The sequence below is a fragment of the Mustela nivalis genome (assembly GCF_964662115.1).
Source record: "Mustela nivalis genome assembly, chromosome: 2".
Classification (NCBI taxonomy): Eukaryota; Metazoa; Chordata; class Mammalia; order Carnivora; family Mustelidae; genus Mustela; species Mustela nivalis.
The window spans coordinates 113,681,040-113,707,526 of NC_139021.1; the positions used below are offsets into that span (position 1 = coordinate 113,681,040).

The 26,487-nt window shown below is 39.7% G+C and overlaps 1 protein-coding gene across 2 annotated transcripts in view; it reads left to right on the top strand.

The window, feature by feature from the left end:
- Positions 1 to 5,824: 5,824 nt before the first annotated feature.
- The window catches only part of ATAD1 (ATPase family AAA domain containing 1), a 74,249-nt gene continuing 53,586 nt past the window's right edge, over positions 5,825 to 26,487 (top strand). The window contains exons 1-2 of one of the 2 annotated variants that reach the window (XM_082721041.1): positions 5,825 to 5,987; positions 6,847 to 7,050. The gene's annotated coding sequence lies outside the window, so the exon portion shown is untranslated. The remainder of the gene's footprint in view (positions 5,988 to 6,846; positions 7,051 to 26,487) is intronic. The other variant, XM_082721043.1, reaches the window with a different exon arrangement.

The following is a 26,487-nucleotide window of genomic DNA, read 5'->3' on the forward strand; positions in this document are numbered from 1 at the left end:
TAAACCTAACCTAGTGGCCCAGTGGAGTGGGGTGGGGGGCACCATTTAATTTCCATGGTTCCACTTAATGACAAAATAAAGCAGTTCTAGAGTCTATGCCTTATAGACTTGTTAACAATGTCTCGGGATTAGTAAGTTCAAAAGTACTCTCATGGTGATTGAGGTTTTTCCATCTTACAGCAACTTCAGAAAGAATACCATAGAGAAACCTAACATCAGATCTACCTTAGAAGAGAAATTTTATCTTTTCTAAATACAAAAGGTGAATAGTTTTCTTTGGTGGATTTCTGCTAATTAGTTGTACTTAAGTATGCTGCATTTCTTAAAAGATAGATAGGTTTGGCAGCCTGGGTGGCTCAGTGGGTTAAGCATCTGCCTTCGGCTCAGGTCATGATCTCAGGGTCCTGGGATCGAGTCCGCATGTTGGGTTCCCTGCTCAGCAGGGAGCCTACTTCTCCCACTCTCTCTGCCACTCTCCCGTTTGTGTGCTCTCTCTCTCTCTCTCTGTCAAATAAATAAAATCTTAAAAAAAAAAAAAAAAAAAAAAAGATGTGCAGGTTTTACATTTCAGGAAACCCAAGAGGAAAAGGAGGTCTGTAAGCAAAAGGTCATTAAACTTAACAATTAATCTGGGAATACTTCAAATCCTAAACATAAATTTCATAAAGCCAGGGAACTTGGGAGGAAGTGGAAGCTAATGGATAGAAACAGTATATTTTTCTAAGGAGAAAACAAACAAACAAACCCTTATTTTCTTAGCTCTAGGACTTAAGTCCTCTCTGAAATTTCTTTCCTGGACATAGTACCTTTGTCTTGGCTGCCTCCCAAAGAGTGGCCCCAGGCCACTGGCTGCTAGAGCTTACAGAACCACCCCCTTCTTAGGTCACCTGTTGAGGTAAGTGGAAGGGAGACCTAAATTAAGCTGTGCCTCACCGTCAATGTGTTCTTATAGACTCGCTAACTGTAATATATTTTATTCCTTTATTATTTGGTCTTTATATTTTTTTAAATAACTTATAACTGTAAAATAGGATTGTCTGCATTTCAAATTCTGTTTATTTTACAATGTTGAGGCATTTGTCCTATTAACTGGGCAACCTTTCCTTATGATTTGAATTTGGCACATTAAGTCTTCTGTTTTTATTTCTTTTTTTTTTTTTAAGATTTTATTTATTTGACAGACAGAGATCACAAGTAGGCAGAGAGGCAAGCAGAGAGAGAGAGAGAGGAGGAAGCAGGCTCCCACTGAGCAGAGAGCCTGACGTGGGGCTCAATCCCAGGGCCCTGGGATCATGATCTGAGCCGAAGGCAGAGGCCTTAACCCACTGAGCCACCCAGGAGCCCCAAGTCTTCTGTGTTTAAAGTGGAATTCTCTTGCCCGAGGATGGCTATTACTCTATTTTTGAAATGCACTGCTCCTTTTAACTATATCCAGAAATTTGCAGACTGGAAAGTTTTGCCCTAAGAATAAGCCACGTTTATAGCTTACATACCTTGGTAGCTTCCTTGACTTGGGTTTGCCTGGTGAGGCTAGGTCAAGCAATCCAGACTTCTAGTTCTCCCAAACTGCACAAAATATTTTTAATAACCTTCTCCTCTAGACATCTGTTTGTTTCGCAATGAACAATTAAAGGCATTTCTGCTTCAGGGCACAGACCGCCAACCAAGGAGAGTGCTGTTCTTGTGCCACCGTGGCTGATGGAGACTCAGGATGCCCTTTAAAAGAAAGTAAGTTATGCATGAAAATACTTTCAGAGGTTGTCCCAAAGCAAATTGTAGAAATTACACATCTCTTAGAACTCTGGTCGCTTACCACTTACTGGCCACCAGTCATTTAAATACAATGACCATGGGGTTTTCCCAAAGTTAGAAGACTCCTATGAATCATGTATGGGGATCCTCAAAAGGGAACCTCTCCTGAGTCCTTGAGAACCAGAGCAACATCCTCAGCGACATGGATTTGGAGAAACGGTCACACGGCATAGGAGACTCGAACACTAGCAATTCTGCTGCTGGGGAGAAATCTCAGAGTAGGAGTTTCAAACTGGAAAATGGGGGCACACAGACAGTTTTTAGGGGGTTAAGTCCAGATCTTTATCTTCTATGTATACTCCCTCCTAAGTCTGAACTACCTGAGAACCCATGGAGTCAAGTACCCCTGTGGTTCCTAATACCTACCTTCCATTCATAGTGGCCCTTTTTTCCTCTTTAGAAGAGAAAGGCACACCCATGTTCTTTATCTGGGTGCTTGAGGTTGTGCTGCCCCAAAGGGTAATGACATACAAGAAGCTAAAGAGACAATCCAAAATAATGAGAGCAACGTTAAGAAGCTGAGCCTACTGACAAACACGTCTGAATACGAGTATTAACATTTCTTCTTTCCTAGTGAATTGAAGAAAGACAGCACCCACTGATTAATCATTAAAAATAACACCACTAAGTGATGTGGGGCATACAGCATGGAAAGCTTTCAAATAAATGAGTAACATCATTTACTCAATTTATTCCAACTGTTACCTACTTATTTATGTATGTGAATGGTTGTCCTCAGTGTTTATAATATAAAAGCAAGAACTGGGCATAAACCGATGCTGAACTGGTCTTCTAAAAAGAAGTGAAATTCGTTCATGATATACAAACCAATTTCTTAAAGTTCCATTGATTTTGTGTGTGTGTGTTTCAATATGATAAAAAATTTAAAAGCATTTAATTGGTCAGTTATGAACTAAAAATAATGATAACTCAATTCAGAAAAATTTTAACACTTTGGAGTATTACAGTTAAAGAAATTCAATGTAATTTAAGTTTATATGTAAAATTTGTTGGCAAAGAAATATGGTAAAGTGATCAGTAGAAAACACTCACACATAACACATAAAATGTATATTATATTCAGATAAGAACCTGTGACTGAAGTAGAAAGTTCAAGTCCCAAAAGAAAAAGAAGGGATGTAGAATTTCCCACTATAAGAGACCTTGTTCATATAATTAATGTTTGATGTATAATGGTGAGTATCAGATTACTTTGGTATTTTTATGCCACTGGATACATTTAAGAATCCCACTTCTATTTTTTTTTTTAAGATTTATTTATTTATTTGAGAGAGCAAGAGCCAGGGGCAGGGCAGGAGGAGAGGGAGAGAAAGTCTCAAGCAGATTCCCTTCTGAGCACAGAGCCCGACACGGGGCTTGATCCCAAGACCCTGAGATCACCACCAGAGCCAAAAGCAAGAGTTTGACGCTTTACAGGCTGTGCCACCCAGGTGCCCAAAGAAATCTACTTTTAAATGTTAATGTTTACATTACAAGCAAATCAATTCCTTTGCAACCAAAAGTTATGATAAAAAATTTGATTCCAATTTCCAAATTGTGGGGTAAAAAGTCTAAAGACTCCTCTTCTATAGAAACTTTCTTAGATGGCATACAAACACACAAGGATATTCACAGCAACAGTATTGGAAATAGCACGAAGTTAGAACCTAAATATCCATCAATATGGATGAATAAAATGTGATTATTTTCATGTAATAGAATATTATATACCAGGTTAATAGGAATAAACTAGATTAACCTGTCAACATGGGAGTATCTTGATTTACTAGACTATAGTTACATGTGATCCTCAGAATGATGGGGGTTTCACCTTCCTCCCCTTTCCCATCCTTCTCACAACAGAAAAACCAGTCAAGGAGGTATGAGCTCCATAGGCTGTGTGACATCATCCAAACCTTGACCCTGGAGCAGAGGACTTTGAATGGGTGTGTAACGTGATCATATCAAAGTTACAATCCTGAGGGTTCCACAGTTGTCTGACGCATTTTAATGACTAATGCCCTGCTGGGAGTGGAAGAAGGGGGATTAAAAGGGCCAAAGAACCAATTAGAAGGAAAAGAATTTCCCCATCATCTTTCTGAAATCTTACTTGCCTGGAAAGAAGTAAGGTATTTAGGGTGGAGAGAGGAAATATTAGTGATCTTGTAAATATCAAATGGTGAGATAAGCAGAAAGCAACTCTTAGCAAGAAATTCATTCTATGATAATAAAATCCTAGGTCACAAGTTTGTTTCTGTAGGAATGCAAAATCCATAAGGCCCACTAATAACCATTAAGTTCCTTACCTATCTGGGTGAATTTCATTCCTCTCCTTCTGTTTAGAAAAATCTACTTAAATAGTTGAGTATTTTCAAAAATTAAATCCTATTTTCCAACTGACCATGATACAAAATTAGTGACAACAAAAATATGGGAATAAAAGCAATAGCGATACTATATACCACCATTTATTATTACTAACATTTGTTAACATTTAGAAATGTAGAAGCTCGTTAAAGGGCATATAGGAGGTCTTAGGAAGACCTCGGGCATGTTTACATTTTCTTTTTCAGGTCTCTGCAAACATGTTTTTATAAAGACAGCCTGGGGTGAGGACTTACATGTTATATATTATATAAATAATAAGGAATATTTGTCGATAACATACTACTGTTAGGAGAGCTACACAAATACTTCTCCTGTATTTCTTACAACTTGACCCCATCTTCCTCTCTACCCCAACCCTTGAAGTCACCCCTCTCTTGTAACAGCTAAGGCTCGATGATCATGTCTGCAGTCTTCCACCTTCAGGAATTTGCTCCTGAAACTTCCCAGCATGCTGCAAGTACTCTCTAGCAAACTCATCCCATCAGTTTCCTAGACATGCCCCCACAGGTATGAACCTCCACAGGGAAGCAGCTTTCACACAGGTGCCACTAGCAAAGTGGAGGAAAAGGAGAAAACGATGTCATTGGATTGACTGTATCCATTGACCCTCATAGTATGTGTGTGAAAGGAAGATTCATGGTTGTAGCCCTTGGTAGCCCTGGACATAAAATTAAACCGCATTGCCATTGCTGGTAAATCTTTCCAACTTTTTGCTGTGCTTAATAATTTCCTATCATTCCAGTCTTCTCCTTGGGGCACAAAATGGAGCATTTCTTGAGTCAGACACTCTTGGGGTTAGTTTACAGCAAACACACTCAACCTGAGTCACTTCTTGCTTCCTTCTACATCGCTCCCTGCTGCCTTACCCTGAAAAGGGACAGACTTAGCCATGTATACTCAGACCACAAACTCCTTGAGAAGCTATCTGGCATGGAGGTTAAAAGCACGGTTTCTGGAGCCAGAGAGTCTGCTTTCAAATTTTGCTCCGCCACATACCAGTGGTGAGATCTTTGGCAAGCTGGTTCATCTCTCTGCATGCCAGCATCATCCAGTGTCTAATAGGGATGGTAATAGTACTAACGGATGTGGCGGTTGTAATGGTTAAGTGAGGAGATCCGCAGCACTCAGAACAAGCCTAGCACGTGGTAAACACTGTAAGAGTGTCCACTAACTGTCACTGTGGGAAAGAGGCTCCTGTTCCTTCTAACTTGCCTCGCTGGCCCCTACACACACCTTGCACATGGTTTGCCATTTGGTAAGCTTTCTGTAAATGCTGAATGAGTGACAAATAACGATCAACAAGTGCCAGATGGGAGATGGAAAGGAAACAAGGACTCCCTTCACCCCCAGTCCTTCAAGATGTCCCAATAAACAGTACTTTCAAAATAATTGTACGTCTTTCATTGATACATTTTATGCCATAACCACGTGGCAGTTAAGAGTTTTGACAAGGAGCACTGGCCGCTGAGTCACTCTAGAATCAGGGCCTGCTGGTCCAGCGGTCCAATCACATTGACCTTGACCAGCCACATGCTTAAGTCACATGCCCAACATTGTGACATGAGCAAGACCGCAGACGAACTCATTCTTCCACCTATTCAAAGTTCTCTGAGGGGAGCCCGGTTCTGAAGATGTCACCTCCCTCCCAGCCCCGGCCCCGTGGGCTAGACCGTTTCCTGGGTAGTGTCTCCTACAAACTAGGAGGGAGGCTAATGTCAGCTGAGCCGTGTAAAGAACAAACCAGCAGGGGCTTCCCAGGAATCCGCCTGATTCACAGCATTCAGAAGGTATAGTAGCAGAATCAAAACGGCCCCCAGACTCCCAAGCTTCAGCCCTGACAACTCCTAACCCCATCTCAGTCTTCACTTCAGTGAAGCTACTCCTGGTTAGCACTGAAGTTTCTTGAAGGTTGGGGGAGGGTGGAAAAAACAACCTCTTGTGTAAACTTCTGTCCTTCTCACAATGCCTAGCACCGCTTTTTACCAGACACTCAGTAAAGGATTTATAAACTCAGTAACTGAAAGACTGTGTACTATGTACAAATATACACTTGAACATACAAATACAACTTATCAGCTGGATATAATATAATCCTTAGGTAATAATACTCATAGATTACACAACATTATCATGTCTTGTTACATAAACCTCTTCTTTCAATACTTTTGGTGGGGGGTATTATCTGGAAAGACCTTCCTCACTATTTCTATCTTTTTTTTTTTTTTTCTGGTCCCAAAGAGAACATTAACAGAGGAAATGTCCATCTTACTTAATATTCTGTGTCCTGAAAGGGGGGGTGGGAAGAGGAACCTATGAGACTGTTTTAAATACAAACCAAACACAGTAATATACCTTACCTTTCCCTCAGCTGCAGCATAAATAACCAAAATGCCCAGAATGTGGACTCCTGGTTTTGTTTAAGAGACTAACTTCTCTTTCAAGCAGGTTCTGGTGAAATTATTTGTTTCTAACATTGCTTTTTTTATTTTCTCTAAGACAGAATGGTCAAATCACAAGTGAGGTTTAGTTTCACAGATTATACATATTAACTCTGGAACACTGAAATGGTTTAATAAAACTCTAGTGAATGGGGGGGGGGCTATAGCATTTTTCTTCTAGAATGAGTAATGAGCTTTTGTTTTCAAGGGAACCCCAGCAGAGTGAAAGCCAAGCCTTCTTGCCCACACAGACAGAGCTGAAACTCAGTCCTAGGGAGCAGGACAATATGGCGGACTAGAAATGGGGGTGGAGCCAGCACACGAGGAAGAGGCCGAGGAAGGAGAGGCATTACCCTCGAGGATCAGCAGCTCCCTTCGAGCCGGCTCTATGGATTAAGACAAGTTCACAGAGGTAAAATATTGTGCAAAGGGGAAAAAGAAAAGAGAGCAGGTGAGATGGAAAAGATGAGTAGGGAAAAAAAAGTCCATCTGGTGGAGAGCAATAGAGCATGACCTGAAACTGCCTTAGGCACCAAAGCTCACTGATATATTCTAGAGTCTTTGGTTCACTTGAGACAATAACCTAGTTCCAGCCTCGTTCCACTCCAGTTATGACGAATTATCCTTCATTGTTGATGGTCAAGAATGACTAGTGTTTTATTTCCATCTATAAATTTATTTAAAACTATTCTCTGCTGAAGACAAGCCTTTATCAAGTGAAGAAAGCAGGGTTCCATAGCTTCTTTATCTTCTACACATTTACATTTTTTCAGCATTACTCTGTATCTTATATTTTCCCATGCTGTATATGAAAGAAATGGACTGTGGGTGTCTTACCATATGCGCTTTGAAATGAGCTTCTCCGAGACCTAAATAAATAAATAAAAAGAATTGGTCCAAACAGGACCTGAACCATTTAGCCTTGAGATTATTGAAAGCGAAAACACAATGCATATTAAGTCAAGGGGACCGGGACCCAAACAATCAAGCAGTAAATTTATTCAAAACATTGACATATCGGGCACCCAGATGGCTCAGTTGGTTAAGCAACTGCCTTCAGCCCCGCTCATGATCCCAGGGTCCTAGGATGGAGCCCTGCATTGCGCTCCCTGCTCAGTGGGGAATCTTCTTTCTCCCTATCCTGCTCTGCCTTCTTGTGCTCTCTTGCTCTCTCTGCCAAATAAATAAATAAAATCTTTAAGAGAAATTGACATATCAAAAAAACATATATTTGATACATAACTAGACCAATAAAAAGTATTAAAGCGACCAGTCTAGTTTGGGGGGATTGTTTCTTTTTCTGTCCGGAAATTTAGTTAAGTAAAATTTGTTACTAAACCTTGCAGAAAATATGCTGGGTGGAACTACATAGAACTATGTGGAAAAGCTGTGGTTGAGTTGGTAAGAGTATCACAGTATGTAGTGCCATGAATGTTTTCATGAATATTTTGGCAACTGTCTTAAGTGAGGCTGGACCGCCATAACAAAGTACTGAGAGGCTTGCACAACAAAAATTTAGTTTTGGAGGCTGGGAAATCCAGTATCAAGGTGGTGACTAATTCAGTTCCTGGTTTGCAGATGGCCACCTTCTCACTAGGACCTCACATCACAGGGAGCAGGCAGGACGAGCAAGAGCATGAGAGCAAGCGCCCTCTGGTGTCCCTTTTTTACAAACTCCCTAATCCCATCATAAGTGTCCTGTCTCCAAGACCTTATCTAATCCTAATTACTTCCCAAAGGCCGGCTCTCTTGAATTACCATCATATTGGGGGTTAGGGCTTCAACATATGAATTTTGGAGGGACATTAACATTCAGTCCATAATAGCAAATAAAATATGTTATTCCAACACAAAGAAATGGAAAAATGTTCCATGCTCCTGGATTGGAAGAATAAATATTGTGAAAATGTCTATGCTACCTAAAGCAATCTACACATTTAATGCAATTCCTATCAAAGTACCATCCATCTTTTTCAAAGAAATGGAACAAATAATTCTAAAATTTATATGGAACCAGAAAAGACCTCGAATAGCCAAAGAGATATTGAAAAAGAAAGCCAACGTTGGTGGCATCATAATTCCGGACTTTAAGCTCTATTACAAAGCTGTCACCATCAAGACAGCATGGTACTGGTACAAAAACAGACACATAGATCAATGGAACAGAATAGAGAGCCCAGAAATAGACCCTCAACTCTATGGCCAACTAATCTTCGACAAAGCAGGAAAGAATGTCCAATGGAAAAAAGACAGCCTCTTCAATAAATGGTGTTGGGAAAATTGGACAGCCACATGCAGAAAAATGAAATTGGACCATTGCCTTACACCACACACAAAAATAGACTCAAAATGGATGAAGGACCTCAATGTGCGAAAGGAATCCATCAAAATCCTTGAGGAAAATATAGGCAGCAACCTCTTCGACCTCAGCCGCAGCAACATCTTCCTAGGAACATCACCAAAGGCAAGGGAAGCAAGGGCAAAAATGAACTATTGGGATTTTATCAAGATCAAACGCTTTTGCACAGCAAAGGAAACAGTTAACAAAACCAAAAGACAACTTACAGAATGGGAGAAGATATTTGCAAACGACATATCAGATAAAGGACTAGTGTCCAAAATCTATAAAGAATTTAGGAAACTCAACACCCAAAGAACAAATAATCCAATCAAGAAATGGGCAGAGGACATGAACAGACATTTCTGCAAAGAAGACATCCAGATGGCCAACAGACACATGAAAAAGTGCTCCATATATCTCATCATCAGGGAAATACAAATCAAAACCACAATGAGATATCACCTCACACCAGTCAGAATGGCTAAAATCAACAAGTCAGGAAATGACAGATGCTGGCGAGGATGTGGAGAAAGGGGAACCCTCCTACACTGTTGGTGGGAATGCAAGCTGGTGCAACCACTCTGAAAAACAGCATGGAGGTTCCTCAAAATGTTGAAAATAGAACTGCCCTATGACCCAGCAATTGCACTACTGGTTATTTACCCTAAAGATACAAACATAGTGATCCAAAGGGGCACGTGCACCCGGATGTTTATAGCAGCAATGTCCACAATAGCCAAACTATGGAAAGAACCTAGATGTCCATCAACAGATGAATGGATAAAGAAGATGTGGTATATATACACAATGGAATACTATTCAGCCATCAAAAGAAATGAAATCTTGCCATTTGCGACAACATGGATGGAACTAGAGCATATCATGCTTAGCGAAATAAGTCAAGCGGAGAAAGACAACTATCATATAATCTCCCTGATATGAGGAAGTGGTGATGCAACAAGGGGGCTTAAGTTGGTAGGAGAAGAATAAACGAAACAAGATGGGATTGGGAGGGAGAAAAACCATAAGTGACTCTTAATCTCACAAAACAAACTGAGGGTTGCTGGGGGGAAGGGGGTTGGGAGAAGGGGGGCAGGGTTATGGGCATTGGGGAGGGTATGTGTTTTGGTGAGTGCTGTGAAGTGTGTAAACCTGGTGATTTATCCCCTGTACCCCTGGGGATAAAATATATGTTTATAAAAAATAAAAAATTAAGGGTGCCTGGGTGGCTCAGTGGGTTAAGCCGCTGTCTTTGGCTCAGGTCATGATCTCAGGGTCCTGGGATCGAGTCCCACGTCGGGCTCTCTGCTCAGCAGGGAGCCTGCTCCCTCTAGCTCTCTCTCTCTCTGCCTGCCTCTCCGTCTACTTGTGATCTCTCTCTGTCAAATAAATAAATTAAATCTTTAAAAAATTAATTAATTAATTAATTAATTAAAAATTAAAAAAAATATATGTTATTCCAGTTCTAGGTTAAAATGGAGTAAGTACACGCTACCCTGCCTTTCTCACTGAATATACCTATGAGACCTGGATGGAACCCGAGGAACAACTATTTGAAAAGCCTATAAATAGTAGCAGGTGAACCAGGAAAGAAGACCAGAATCCAAAGCACCACTAAATCAGCAGTGATATTTTTAAGATTTTATTTATTTATTTAAGAGAGAGAGAGAGAGAGCAAGAGAGAGATAGCACACAGGAGCAGGGGGAAGGGCAAAGCAAGAGGGAGAAGCAGACTTCCTCCAAGCAGGGAGCTCAATGTTGGGCCCGATCTCAAGACGCTGGGATCATGACCCGAGCCTAAGGCAGATGCTTCGCCGCCTGAGCCACCCAGGCACCCCCAGCAGTGGGTTTTCCATTCTGTTTTTTCCCCTACCAAAACCCCCTGGTCTAGATGTAAGGCAGCCTGAAATTCAGAATGGGTGCCAGGACAGAGAGAACTCCTGAGGGAAGCCCTCTAGTTCTAGTCTAGCTCATTTCCTGATGCTCAGAGAGTGTCAGGGAAATCTGTCATTTTTTGTTCTTTTGTTCTTTTTTGTTGTTGTTCTTTTTTCTCTTTTTCTTTTTTCTTTTTTGTTCTCTAGTACCCCAGGCCCCAGGAAATCCTGCCACCCCAGCAGTAGCAAGGACTCCAATGGCACTGGGGGCCCACAGGCACCAAAATCTCAGAGGGAGGGAAACTTTCCTCTGTGGAGAAGCTGTGCTCCTGGAGGGTGGGAAATCACAGTTGTTTTCTCTCGGTTCTATTGCTTGGCCCAGGGCATGGCACAGTCTCAGGAAGCATGCAGCAGAACAGGATAACTGAAGCACTAGCTTTCTGGTGATGGGAATAAAAGAGGAAGTCCAGGGAACCAGGAAGGACCAGAGATCATGGAGAAGGAGAAACTCAGGAAAGTAACATAAAGTTGATTATAAACTCCTAGGCTCCCCGACAAGCTCCCCAAGGCCAGAGCTGGGCCTAACCAGTATACCAAAGATTGTGACCAAACCAAAAATGAGCTACCACACATGTCCCAGACTGATCACTGAGTAGTGGCACACATCAAAGATAGATCCAAATAGTACAGCAAATGCTTTGAAAACAGAATGGACATTGAAACCACAACTCACAGAATACTGGTTAGAATTTGCAGCTTGGCTCCATCCTCGGGCCGAGACCGGAGGGATGTTCCCTGCTCAGGAGGAGGGCGACAGGACGGTGTTTGTGGGGAATTTAGAGGCCCGAGTAAGGGAGGAGATTCTTTACGAGCTATTACTTCAGGTATCGTCGGCCGGGGGCGGCGGAGGGGCGGGCAGCGTCGAGCGGGAAGCACAGCCGGAGGGGCGGGGTGCACCTGGACCACCCGAAGCGCGGCCACCTTCCCGCGGCATCCTGTGCCCGGGTTTATAATTGTGTTCCGTTTGGGCACACCTGCCCCTAGGCTGGGCTGTTAACCAAAGTGACTATATGCAAAGACAGAGAAGGAAAGCCGAAGACTTTTGGATTTGTCTGCTTTAAACACCCTGAATCGGTGTCTTATGCCATAGCTTTGCTGAATGGAATTCGTTTATATGGAAGACCAATTAATGTACAGTATCGATTTGGGAGCTCTCGCTCTTCTGAACCAGCTAACCAAAGTTTTGAGAGCTGTGTTAAGATAAATTCACACAGCTACAGCAGATCGAAGAGAAGAAGAACAGCAATTCTGGAAACAGAAAAACAACCACTTTCTGAAAGGTAGGACCAGCGGAGAAGTGAATCCAAAGCAACGGGAAGATAGACCCCGGGGGGAGGGGCCGGCTCCCGGCAAGAGGCGGAGCAACGGCACACAAAATCAGGACTTTTAAAAGTCTGTTCCGCTGAGGGACATCGCTCCAGAGGCTACCCGGGGCAAAGCCCACACGGGGTCAGCGTGGCCTCAGGTCCCGCAGGGTCACAGAAGGATCGGGGGTGTCTGAGTGTCGCAGAGCTTGCGGGTATTGGAACGGGAAAGCCAGCTACAGAGACAGAGCCGACAGTAAGCTCGCAGCTCGGGGTGGCCTTGAACCGGTCGCAGGCTCGGTGAGCTCGAAGCGCGGCCGGAGGTCAGGCAGATGGGAGTAACTAGGCGCTGTTCTCTGAGGGCGCACTGAGGAGTGGGGCCCTGGGCTCTCGGCTCCTCCGGGCCGGAGACCAGGAGGCCGCCATTTGTATTCCCGTCCTCCGGAACTCTACGGAAAGCGCTCAGGGAACAAAAGCTCCTGAAAGCAAACCCAAGCAGATTACTCACCCTGGCCCCGGGTAAAAGCGATGCAATTCCGCCTGGGGCAAAGACACTTGAGAATCACTACAACAGGCCCCTCCCCCAGAAGATCAACAAGAAATCCAGCCGAGACCAAGTTCACCTACCAAAGAGTGCGGTTTCAATACCAAGGAGAGCAGCAGAATTCTAGAGGAGGAGAAAGCAAAGCACGGAACTCATGGCTTTTTCCCTGTGATTTTTTTTAGTCTTGCGGTTAATTTAATTTTTTTCTTTTTCATTTTTTTTTTTTTCGCCTTCGGGTAAATTTTTTTTTTTTAACTGTTACCTTTTTCTTTTTTAACGATTTTTTACTAGTTTATCTAATACATATATTTTTTCTTTTTTATATTTTTCTTAGGTGTTTTCTTTTTTTTTTTTAATTCTTTTCTTTTTTTTCCTCTTTTTTCTTTTTTTTTTTAATTTCTTCCTTTTTGAACTTCTTTTTATCCCCTTTCTCCCCCCTCACGATTTTGGATCTCTTCTAATTTGGTTAAAGCATATTTTCCTGGGGTTGTTGCCACCCTTTTAGTATTTTACTTGCCCCTTCATATACTCTTATCTGGACAAAATGACAAGATGGAAAAATTCAACACAAAAAAAAGAACAAGAGGCAGTACTGAAGCCTAGGGACCTAATCAATACAGACATTGGTAATATGTCAGATCTAGAGTTCAGAATGACAATTCTCAAGGTTCTAGCCGGGCTCGAAAAAGGCATGGAAGATATTAGAGAAACCCTCTCGAGAGATATAAAAGCCCTTTCTGGAGAAATAAAAGAACTAAAAACTAACCAAGTTGAAATCAAAAAAGCTATTAATGAGGTACAATCAAAAATGGAGGCTCTCACTGCTAGGATAAATGAGGCAGAAGAAAGAATTAGTGATATAGAAGACCAAATCACAGAGAATAAAGAAGCTGAGCAAAAGAGGGACAAACAGCTACTGGACCACGAGGGGAGAATTCGAGAGATAAGTGACACCATAAGACGAAACAACATTAGAATAATTGGGATTCCAGAAGAAGAAGAAAGAGAGAGGGGAGCAGAAGGTATACTGGAGAGAATTATTGGGGAGAATTTCCCCAATATGGCAAAGGGAACAAGCATCAAAATTCAGGAGGTTCAGAGAACGCCCCTCAAAATCAATAAGAATAGGCCCACACCCCGTCACCTAATAGTAAAATTTACAAGTCTCAGTGACAAAGAGAAAATCCTGAAAGCAGCCCGGGAAAAGAAGTCTGTAACATACAATGGTAAAAATATTAGATTGGCAGCTGACTTATCCACAGAGACCTGGCAGGCCAGAAAGAGCTGGCATGATATTTTCAGAGCACTAAATGAGAAAAACATGCAGCCCAGAATACTATATCCAGCTAGGCTATCATTGAAAATAGAAGGAGAGATTAAAAGCTTCCAGGACAAACAACAACTGAAAGAATTTGCAAACACCAAACCAGCTCTACAGGAAATCTTGAAAGGGGTCCTCTAAGCAAAGAGAGATCCTACAAGTGGTAGATCAGAAAGGAACAGAGACCATATACAGTAACAGCCACCTTACAGGCAATACAATGGCCCTAAATTCATATCTCTCAATAGTTACCCTGAATGTTAATGGGCTAAATGCCCCTGTCAAAAGACACAGGGTATCAGAATGGATAAAAAAACAAAACCCATCTATATGTTGCCTCCAAGAAACACATTTTAAGCCCGAAGACACCTCCAGATTTAAAGTGAGGGGGTGGAAAAGAATTTACCATGCTAATGGACATCAGAAGAAAGCAGGAGTGGCAATCCTTATATCAGATCAATTAGATTTTAAGCCAAAGACTATAATAAGAGATGAGGAAGGACACTATATCATACTCAAAGGGTCTGTCCAACAAGAAGATTTAACAATTTTAAATATCTATGCCCCCAACGTGGGAGCAGCCAACTATATAAACCAATTAATAACAAAATCAAAGAAACACATCAACAATAATACAATAATAGTAGGGGACTTTAACACTCCCCTCGCTGAAATGGACAGATCATCCAAGCAAAAGATCAGCAAGGAAATAAAGGCCTTAAACGACACACTGGACCAGATGGACATCACAGATATATTCAGAACATTTCATCCCAAAGCAACAGAATACACATTCTTCTCTAGTGCACATGGAACATTCTCCAGAATAGATCACATCCTCGGTCCTAAATCAGGACTCAACCGGTATCAAAAGATTGGGATCATTCCCTGCATATCTTCAGACCACAATGCTCTAAAGCTAGAACTCAACCACAAAAGGAAGTTTGAAAAGAACCAAAATACATGGAGACTAAACAGCATCCTTCTAAAGAATGAATGGGTCAACCGGGAAATTAAAGAAGAATTGAAAAAAATCATGGAAACAAATGATAATGAAAATACAATGGTTCAAAATCTGTGGGACACAACAAAGTCAGTCCTGAGAGGAAAATATATAGCGGTACAAGCCTTTCTCAAGAAACAAGAAAGGTCTCAGGTACACAATCTAACCCTACACCTAAAGGAGCTGGAAAAAGAACAAGAAAGAAACCCTAAGCCTAGCAGGAGAAGAGAAATCATAAAGATCAGAGCAGAAATCAATGAAATAGAAACCAAAAAAACAATAGAACAAATCAACGAAAGTAGGAGCTGGTTCTATGAAAGAATTAATAAAATTGATAAACCCCTGGCCCGACTTATCAAAAAGAAAAGAGAAAGGACCCAAATAAATAAAATCATGAATGAAAGAGGAGAGATCACAACTAACACCAAAGAAATACAAACTATTATAAGAACATACTATGAGCAACTCTACGGCAATAAATTTGACAATCTGGAAGAAATGGATGCATTCCTAGAAACATATAAACTACCACAACTGAACCAGGAAGAAATAGAAAGCCTGAACAGACCCATAACCAGTAAGGAGATTGAAACAGTCATTAAAAATCTCCAAACAAACAAAAGCCCAGGGCCAGACGGCTTCCCGGGGGAATTCTACCAAACATTTAAAGAAGAACTAATTCCTATTCTCCTGAAACTGTTCCAAAAAATAGAAATGGAAGGAAAACTTCCAAACTCATTTTATGAGGCCAGCATCACCTTGATCCCAAAACCAGGCAAGGATCCCACCAAAAAAGAGAGCTATAGACCAATATCCTTGATGAACACAGATGCGAAAATACTCAACAAAATACTAGCCAATAGGATTCAACAGTACATTAAAAAGATTATTCACCACGACCAAGTGGGATTTATTCCAGGGCTGCAAGGTTGGTTCAACATCCGCAAATCAGTCAATGTGATACAACACATCAATAAAAGAAAGAACAAGAACCATATGATACTCTCAATAGATGCTGAAAAAGCATTTGACAAAGTACAGCATCCCTTCCTGATCAAAACTCTTCAAAGTGTAGGGATAGAGGGCACATACCTCAATATCATCAAAGCCATCTATGAAAAACCCACCGCAAATATCATTCTCAATGGAGAAAAACTGAAAGCTTTTCCGCTAAGGTCAGGAACACGGCAGGGATGTCCATTATCACCACTGCTATTCAACATAGTACTAGAGGTCCTAGCCTCAGCAATCAGACAACAAAAGGAAATTAAAGGCATCCAAATCGGCAAAGAAGAAGTCAAATTATCACTCTTCGAGATGATATGATACTATATGTGGAAAACCCAAAAGACTCCACTCCAAAACTGCTAGAACTTATACAGGAATTCAGTAAAGTGTCAGGATATAAAATCAATGCACAGAAATCAGTTGCATTTCTCTACACCAACAGCAAGACAGAAGAAAGGGAAATTAAGGAGTCAATCCCATTTACAATTGCACCCAAAACCATAAGATACCTAGGAATAAACCTTACCAAAGAGACACAGAATCTATACTCAGAAAACTATAAAGTACTCATGAAAGAAATTGAGGAAGACACAAAGAAATGGAAAAATGTTCCATGCTCCTGGATTGGAAGAATAAATATTGTGAAAATGTCTATGTTACCTAAAGCAATCTACACATTTAATGCAATTCCTATCAAAGTACCATCCATCTTTTTCAAAGAAATGGAACAAATAATTCTAAAATTTATATGGAACCAGAAAAGACCTCAAATAGCTAAAGGGATATTGAAAAAGAAAGCCAACGTTGGTGGCATCACAATCCCGGACTTCAAGCTCTATTACAAAGCTGTCATCATCAAGACAGCATGGTACTGGCACAAAAACAGACCCATAGATCAATGGAACAGAATAGAGAGCCCAGAAATAGACTCTCAACTCTATGGTCAACTAATCTTCGACAAAGCAGGAAAGAATGTCCAATGGAAAAAAGACAGCCTCTTCAATAAATGGTGCTGGGAAAATTGGACAGCCACATGCAGAAAAATGAAATTGGACCATTTCCTTACACCACACACAAAAATAGACTCAAAATGGATGAAGGACCTCAATGTGCGAAAGGAATCCATCAAAATCCTTGAGGAGAACACGGGCAGCAACCTCTTCGACCTCAGCCGCAGCAACATCTTCCTAGGAACAACACAAAAGACAAGGGAAGCAAGGGCAAAAATGAACTATTGGGATTTCATCAAGATCAAAAGCTTTTGCACAGCAAAGGAAACAGTTAACAAAATCAAAAGACAACTGACAGAATGGGAGAAGATATTTGCAAACGACATATCAGATAAAGGACTAGTGTCCAGAATCTATAAAGAACTTAGCAAACTCAACACCCAAAGAACAAATAATCCAATCAAGAAATGGGCAGAGGACATGAACAGACATTTCTGCAAAGAAGACATCCAGATGGCCAACAGACACATGAAAAAGTGCTCCATATCACTCGGCATCAGGGAAATACAAATCAAAACCACAATGCGATATCACCTCACACCAGTCAGAATGGCTAAAATCAACAAGTCAGGAAATGACAGATGCTGGCGAGGATGCGGAGAAAGGGGAACCCTCCTACACTGTTGGTGGGAATGCAAGCTGGTGCAACCTCTCTGGAAAACGGCATGGAGGTTCCTCAAAATGTTGAAAATAGAACTGCCCTACGACCCAGCAATTGCACTATTGGGTATTTACCCTAAAGATACAAACATAGTGATCCAAAGGGGCACGTGTACTCGAATGTTTATAGCAGCAATGTCCACAATAGCCAAACTATGGAAAGAACCTAGATGTCCATCAACAGATGAATGGATCAAGAAGATGTGGTATATATACACAATGGAATACTATGCAGCCATCAAAAGAAATGAAATCTTGCCATTTGCGACAACATGGATGGAACTAGAGCATATCATGCTTAGCGAAATAAGTCAAGCGGAGAAAGACAACTATCATATGATCTCCCTGATATGAGGAAGTGGTGATGCAACATGGGGGCTTAAGTGGGTACGAGAAGAATAAATGAAAGAAGATGGGATTGGGAGGGAGACAAACCATAAGTGACTCTTAATCTCACAAAACAAACTGAGGGTTGCTGGGGGGAGGGGGTTTGGGAGAAGGGGGTGGTATTATGGACATTGGGGAGGGTATGTGTTTTGGTGAGTGCTGTGAAGTGTGTAAACCTGGTGATTCACAGACCTGTACCCCTGGGGATAAAAATATATGTTTATAAAAATAAAAAAAAAATTATATTAAAAAAAAAAAAGAATTTGCAGCTTGAATGCAACTACCTCTATTGCCTGCTAGAACCAAAAATACCAATATCCTGCATAGGATTTAAGCAAAACCCAGAGTCGTATAATATTCTAAATGTCTGGGATACAATTCAAAATTATTCAGCGTATATAGAACCAGGAAAAGCTCAACTCACATGTGAAAAGACAGTAACAGAGGTCTATGAACACACGATAGAGATGCTCGAATTAACTAACCAAGGCTGTAAAGCAGTTATTGTAAGAGGGTACCAAGGAGTAAGGGGAAATATTCTTAAATACAGAGAAACAGAAGATTAAAAACAACAAAATTAAAGTTTTATACCTGAAAAATACAATAACCAAAATAAAGAACTCATGGGAGGGACTCAATCCCAGAATGGAGATAACACAGGAAACAGTCAGTGAATCTGATGATAATTCAACAGAAATTATTTGATCTGAACAATGAAGAGAAAAAAAAAAATGGGAAGAAAATGCACAGTACCTCTGAGACCTTGGGACAAAACCAAAAGATCTAATATTCATGTTACTGGATATCTAGAAGAGGAATAGAAAGAATACAATACAGTAAAACATATTGGAAAAAAATGATTAAAAATTTTCCAAATTTGCTGAAAAATATAAATTACAGATTCAAGAAACCCAGTGAACCCTAAACATGATAAACCCTAAAGAAATCCATGCCCAAACACAGCAAAATCAAATTGCTAATAACTGAAGACAAAAAAAAAAAAATATATCATGGAAGCTGGCAGGAAAATAAAATGACACATTACTTAGAAGTCAACAACAATCCAATGACTACAGGTTGCTCATCAGAAACCATGGACGGGAGAATAAAATGGAACAACTTAAAGTGCTGGGGAAAAATAAAAACAAAACAAAACAAAACAAACAAAAAAATCAACCCTTCAACCCAGAGCTCAAAATCCAGGAAAAATATTCTTCATAAGTGAAGCTGAAATAACCACATTGTCAGTCAGGGAAGGAAAACAAAGAGAATGTATTGCCAGCAGACCTGTGCTAAAGAATTGCTAAAGGAAGGGGCCCCTGGGTGGCTCGGTGGGTTAGGCCTCTGCCTTCGGCTCAGGTCATGATCCCAGGGTTCTGGAATCGAGTCCTGCATTGGGTTCTCTGCTCAGCAGGGAACGGGCTCCCTCCCCCACCACCACCTGCCTCTCTGCCTACTTATGATCTCTGTCTGTTAAATGAATGAATAAAGTCTTAAAAAAAGAAAACAGAATTTCTAAAGGACTTCCTTTAGATAGAAGGGAAACTATACCATTAAAAAAAAAAACCCTGAGGGGCGCCTGGGTGGCTCAGTGGATTAAGCCGCTGCCTTCGGCTCAGGTCATGATCTCAGGGTCCTGGGGTCGAGTCCCGCATCGGGCTCTCTACTCGGCAGGGAGCCTGCTTCCCTCTCTCTCTCTCTGGCTGCCTCTCTGTCTACTTGTGATTTCTCTCTGTCAAATAAATAAATCTTTAAAAAAAAAAAAAAAAAAACCCTGAAACATCAGGAATAGAGGAGGAACAACATAAATGGTAAATATCTAGACTATTCTTCTCTTGAGTTCCTTAAAATATGTTTCATGTTTGAAAGCAAAAATGGCAACATGTCTGATGAAATTTTCAATGTATATAAATGCGGTACATAAGACAACTGCAACACAGAGCATAAAGGGATCTACATGAAATGATGGCAAGACCTCCATATTACACCCGAAATGGTAACATAGATTGGTTCTATGTGGATTATGGAAAATCAAACATTTATATTTTAATCCCAAGAGCTATGAAAACATTTTTTAGGGGGGTATGGAGAGGGTGGCTGAGTGATGGACATTGGGGAGGGTATGTGATATGGTGAGTGCTGTGAAGTGTGTAAGCCTGACAATTCACAAACCTGTAACTCTAGGGCAAATAATACATTATATGTTAATAAAAATAATTAATTGAAAAAAAAAACATTTTTCACGAAGATATATAGTGAAAAACACAGTAAGTAAAACAGAATACTAAAAAAACATTCAAATGTCCCAAAAGAAGGCAGTAAAGAGAAAACACAGAAATGAGGGGGAAATTTTAAAAAAGGAAACCAACAGAAAACAAGTAAATATATCAAATCTCCAAATATACCAACAATTACATTAAATAGAAATGGTTTTAAATAAAGCAATTAAAACCCACAAATTGGCAGAGTGGGTACAAAGGACATGATGCAGCTATGTATTGCCTGTAAAAATCTGAATTCAAATATATTAATATAGGTTAAAAATAAAAGGATGGAAGAATAGATGCCATACAAACACTAACCAAAACAAGGTAGAGTAGCTATATTAATATCAAAGTAGACCACAGAGCCAAAAAATAAATAAAAAACAACCAAAAAAAACCACAAACAGATTACAAGCATTATAAAATACATGGATTAAAAGCAGATAGAACTGAAAGGAGAAACAGACAAATCCACATTTATATTTGGAAACTTCAACATTCCTCTTTCAGTAATGAATAGAACTAGTAATAAAGTTGGCAATAATATAGAAGAATCAAACAATACCAGTAACCCACTGGATTCAACAGATATTTTCAGATTACTCAACAATAGCAGAACACATATTATTTTAAATGTACATGGAACATTCAGCAAGACAGACGATATCCTGGATCATAATATAGCCTAAAAAATATGTGAAAGAATTGTAATCATACAAATTATACCCTCCAATCATCATGGATTTATTTTTTTAATTAATTTATTTATTTGACAGACAAAGATCACAAGTAGGCAGAGAGGCAGGCAGAGAGAGAGGAAGGGAAGCAGGCTCCCTGCTGAGCAGAGAGCCTGATGTGGGGTTTGATCCCAGGACCCTGGGATCATGACCTGAGCCAAAGGCAGAGGCTTTAACCCACTGAGCCACCCAGGCGCCCCCCAATCATCATTGATTTAAATTAGGATAAAATAACAAAAAAAAAGAAAGAAAAGAAAAATCTAACGTGTAAAAACACCCTTCTAAATAATCTATGGTCAAAGAGGAAGTCAAAAGGGAAATGTGAAAGTATTTTGAATTGAACAAAAATGAAAATACACCAATCAAAATTTATAGGATTCAGCCAAAATAGTGCAAAAGGGAAAATTACAGTATTAAATGCTTAGACTTAAAAAAAAAAATCTCAGGGGCGCCTGGGTGGCTCAGTGGGTTAAGCCGCTGCCTTCGGCTCAGGTCATGATCCCAGGGTCCTGGGATCAAGCCCCACATCGGGCTCTCTGCTCAGCCGCGAGCCTGCTTCCTCCTCTCTCTCTGCCTGCTTGTGATCTCTCTCTGTCGAATAAATAAATAAAATCTTTCAAAAAAAAAAAAGATTAAAAAAAATCTCAAATACTTATCTTCAAAACAAAACAAAACAAACAAAATACAAGGGGTGCCTGAGTGGCTTAGCTAAGCATCTGACTTTGGCTCAGATTATGATCTCAGGGTCCTGGGATCAAGCCCCACATCTTTCTCTAAACTCAGCATAGAGTCTCCTGGAGATTGTTTCCCTTTGCCTTTCCCTTTGCTTCTCCCCTGCTCGCACCAAGACTCTCTCTCTAAAATCAATAAACAAAATCTTAAAACAAAACCAAAAAAGGAGCAAAATAGAACTAAATCGAGCAGAATAGAAGAAATAAAAAAGCTATGAGCAAAAAAAAAAATAAATAAATGAAATTGAAAATAAAAAATTAATAGAAAAAAATAATGAAATAAAAAACATCTTTTGTGGGGCACCTGTGTGGCTCAGTGGGTTAAGTGTGTCTGCCTTTAGCTCAGGTCATGATCCCAGGGTTCTGAGACTGAGCCCCACATTGAGCCCCACATTGAGCTCTGTGGGGAGTCTGCTTCTCCCTCTGCCCCTCCCCCTGCGTGTGTTCTCTCTCAAATGAATAAAATCTTAAAAAAAAAAAACCTGACCCTTTGAGATAAATGAAATTTATAAATCTTAACCAAAAAAGATATAAATTATCAATATCAGGAATCAAAAAAAGGAAATCACTGTAGACCCTGTAGATATTACAAGGGTACTAAGGGAACACAGTATCTTAAAACACATCAAGACAACTTATGTAGAATGAACAATTGTTAAGAGCAAACTACCAAAACTCATCAAAGAGAAAATAGACAACCTAAAGAATCCTATAGCTGCAAGGACATTTTTTAAAAACCTTTCAATATAATTTCCCAGGCCTAGGATGGTTACACTGTAGAATTCAATAGATATATAATGATGAAAGGATACCAATTCTATATAAACTATTCCAAAAATAGAAGAGGATAGAACACTTCCTAACCTATTTTTATAAAACCAGCATTGCCCTGATACCAAAACCAGACTAAGGCAATTAAAAATAAATAAATAAATAAATAAAACTATAGGTTAATATCTCTCATAAACGCTGACATAAAAGTCAAACAAAATCTTATCAAATTGAACACTGAAGTATTCTTTAAAATTATATGCTTCAACCAAGCAGGGCTTATCCTGAAAAGGCAAAGCTGCTTCAATATTTAAAAAAATCAACTAATGTAATCTATTATATTAACAGACTAAAGAAGAGAAGATACATAACCATATCGATTGATGCAGAAATAGCACTTGAAAAATTTCACCATCCACTTAAGATTTTTTAAAAAATTGTCAGCTAACTAAGAAAGAAGGGAACTTCCTCATCCTCATAGAAGTCACATACAAAAAGCTAACATCTAATATCATACTTAGTGATGTAAGACTGACTACTTTCCCCTTCAGATCAGGAGCAAGGCAAAGATGTTCCTTCTCACCATCGCTATTTAACAAAAGCTCCTAGCCCATATGATAAGGCAAGAATAAGAGATAAAAGGCATGCACATTGAAAGGGAGAAATGAAAATGTCCCTACTTGCAGATGACATGATTGAAACCAAAAGTGACCCAAAAAACTCCACCTAGAACTGAGTTAAGGAAGGTCACAGGAGATAAGGTAAAAACACAAAAATAATCTTATCTATATACCAGCAATGAACAACTGAAACTGATTTTTTTTAAATCATTAGAATAGCTCCAAAATTATTTAAATACTTAAGAATAGATTTAACAAGACATAAGCAGGATCTCTGTGCTAAAACTACAAAACACTAATAAAAATAAATAAATAAATAAATCTATTTGGGGACAAGAAAACTTAACTCCCCAAGCTGATGCACAGATTTAACTCAATTCTATTAAATATCCCAGCAGAATTTTTGTGGAGACAGCCAAGCTGATCCTAAAATTAACACAGAAATTCAGAAGAACTAGAAAAAGACAAAAATAAGTTTGAAAAAGGAGAAAAAAGTTGGAGGAATCATACTATCTGATTTTTAATTTATGCTATAAAGTTAGATTAACAGGACAGTGTGGTCATGGTGAAGGGATAGTTACGTAGATCAGACAACAACTCAATGGAACAGAACTGAGAACCCAGAAATATGCCCTCACAAATATGGCCAACTGATTTTTGACAAAGCTCCAAAGGATAGTCTTTTCCACAAAATGTGTTAGACATCCGTATACTTAAAAATGAAAATCTCACACTTTATACAAATAAGAACTCAAGATGTATCATAGGTCTAAATGTAAAATATAAAAATTACAGAAGAACCTTTAGAGAGAGTCTCCATGATCTGGGGTATGGCAAAGACTTCTCACACATGACACCAAAAACATGATCCATAAATGAAAAAATGTGACAAATCGGACTTGATCAAAATTTAAAACTTTACGAAAGACACTAGTAAGAGCATAAGAAGTTACAGACTAGAAGAAAACATTTGCAAATCAAATACTGACAAAGGCCTTGTATCTAGAACACATAAAGAATCCTCAAAGCCCATCAGTAAGAAAACAACCTAATTGTAAAATGAGCCAAAGACATGAACAGGTGTTTTGCCAAAGTAGATAACTGCATGGCAAATAAGCTCATGAAAAAATGTGAGTATCTTTAGTCATTAAAGGAAATGCCAATTAAAACCACAATTAGATACCTATGAGAATACTTAAAAAATACAGTTGACATCAAATTCTGGTGAGGATGCAGAACAAATGGAACGAATATACATTCTTGTGGCAGTGCAAAATGGTCCAGCTACTGTGGAAAACAGTTGAGCAGTTTGTAATAAAGTTGAAAATCTCTTATCATATGACCTAGCAATTCCACTCCTCAGTATATATCCTAAGGAAATGAAAACCTCTGTTCACACAAAAACCTACACACAGATGTTTACAGCAGCTCTCAGCATAATTACCAAAAACTGGCAACAACCTAAACGTCCTTCAGTGCTCGAATGAACAAACTGTAGTACAATGGACACCTACTCAGCAATGAAAAACGAATGAATTGACGTATGCAGCATCTTGGATGAGTCTCGAAGGCATGCATGAATAAAAAAAGCCAGGCTCAAAGGCTACATACTGCATGATTTAATTGCTACGTCATTCTCGTAAGACAAACCTACAGTGATGGCTGTGTGCATGCTGAGCAACACCACAGCCATCGCTGAGGCCTGGGCTCGCCTGGACCACAAGTTTGACCTGATGTATGCCAAGCGTGCCTTTGTTCACTGGTATGTGGGGGAGGGCATGGAGGAAGGGGAGTTTTCTGAGGCCCGTGAGGACATGGCTGCCCTTGAGAAGGATTATGAGGAGGTCGAAGTGGATAGTGCTGAGGGAGAGGATGAGGGTGAAGAGTATTAGGCTGTCTGCTATGATTTTTACACTCCGTTGTCTTGGGACTGTCTTTTTTCTGTTCTGGAAGCTGTCTGTCCATGGCCCTAACTTGTCAATAAAAGTGATATTTCCATTTTAAATAAAAAAAAAAAAAAAAAAAAGACAAACCTACAGTGATGTAGAACAGATCCATGGTTGCCAGGGGCTGAGGAGCTAATTAGGAAGGAGTCACACAAGGTGGTTTTTTAGGAGAATGAAATTGTTATGTGTCTTGATTGTAGTGATGGTTGTATGAACATATTGTATCAGAATTCAGAAAACTATATACACACACACATATGCACAATTTTACCGTATGTTAGTTTAAAATAAATCTCAAATAGGATATATTGTTACAATATTTGAAAACAATTTTTATTAGGATAACAGCAAGATTCAGAGGTAACCACTAAGATTCAATAACATGTAATATTTCTTTCAATCCTGACAGAATGTGATTCCTTGAAATTATATCCTCCTAAAAATATATCTAGATCTTCCTTAACCATTTCTATAACACTGGAGCAGTTGTCCTTATCAAAGGAAGAATGCATATGTCTTATCTTTCTTAATGTTGGTTTGTTACTTCAGTGAGAGAGATGTGTCCCAAGATTAGCACACCACTCAGTATGTCAACAGTCAATGAAATTAACAGTGAACTGTACCATGTAGAAAAGGGATGGAATTTCTTACTCTTGAATTAACTTCCCAGAGAACGAGATTTTAAAATCTTCTTAAAAAAAAAAAAAAAAAAAAGGTAGGGCGCCTGGGGGGCTCAGTCATTAAGTGTCTGTCTGCCTTCAGCTCAGGTCATGATCCCAGGGTCCTGGGACTGAGCCCTGCATCAGGCTCCTTGCTCAGTGGGAAGCCTGCTTTTCCCTCTCCCACTCCCCCTGCTTATGTTCCCTCTCTCGCTGTTTCTCTCTCTGTGTCAAACAAATAATTTTTTTTTTAAGAGGTAAAATTTATTTTCTGTTAAGGAAAGTACCAAGGGAACTCATAGGTAGAAATAAATCTATGTCTTTACTCCTGCACGCTTCCTCTACAGCTCTCAATTAAAACATGATTCATAAGAATCTATGTGAGTGTTTTCAGAATTTGTCATAGTAATCTCTCACCAACTGGAGGTGCTGATAGGTGCGTTCCTGAAAAGTGTCTTGTTAACTGAGACCTTCATTGGCAAGTTCAAGGTTTCATAGAAAATAGGGAATTTACAAGAGCATGAAACAATCATACTGGTAATAAAGCAGAAAAGACGCCTTTCCCTCAGTTGCCCATGAGCTCAAATCTGCTGTGGAAGATGGGGTTTA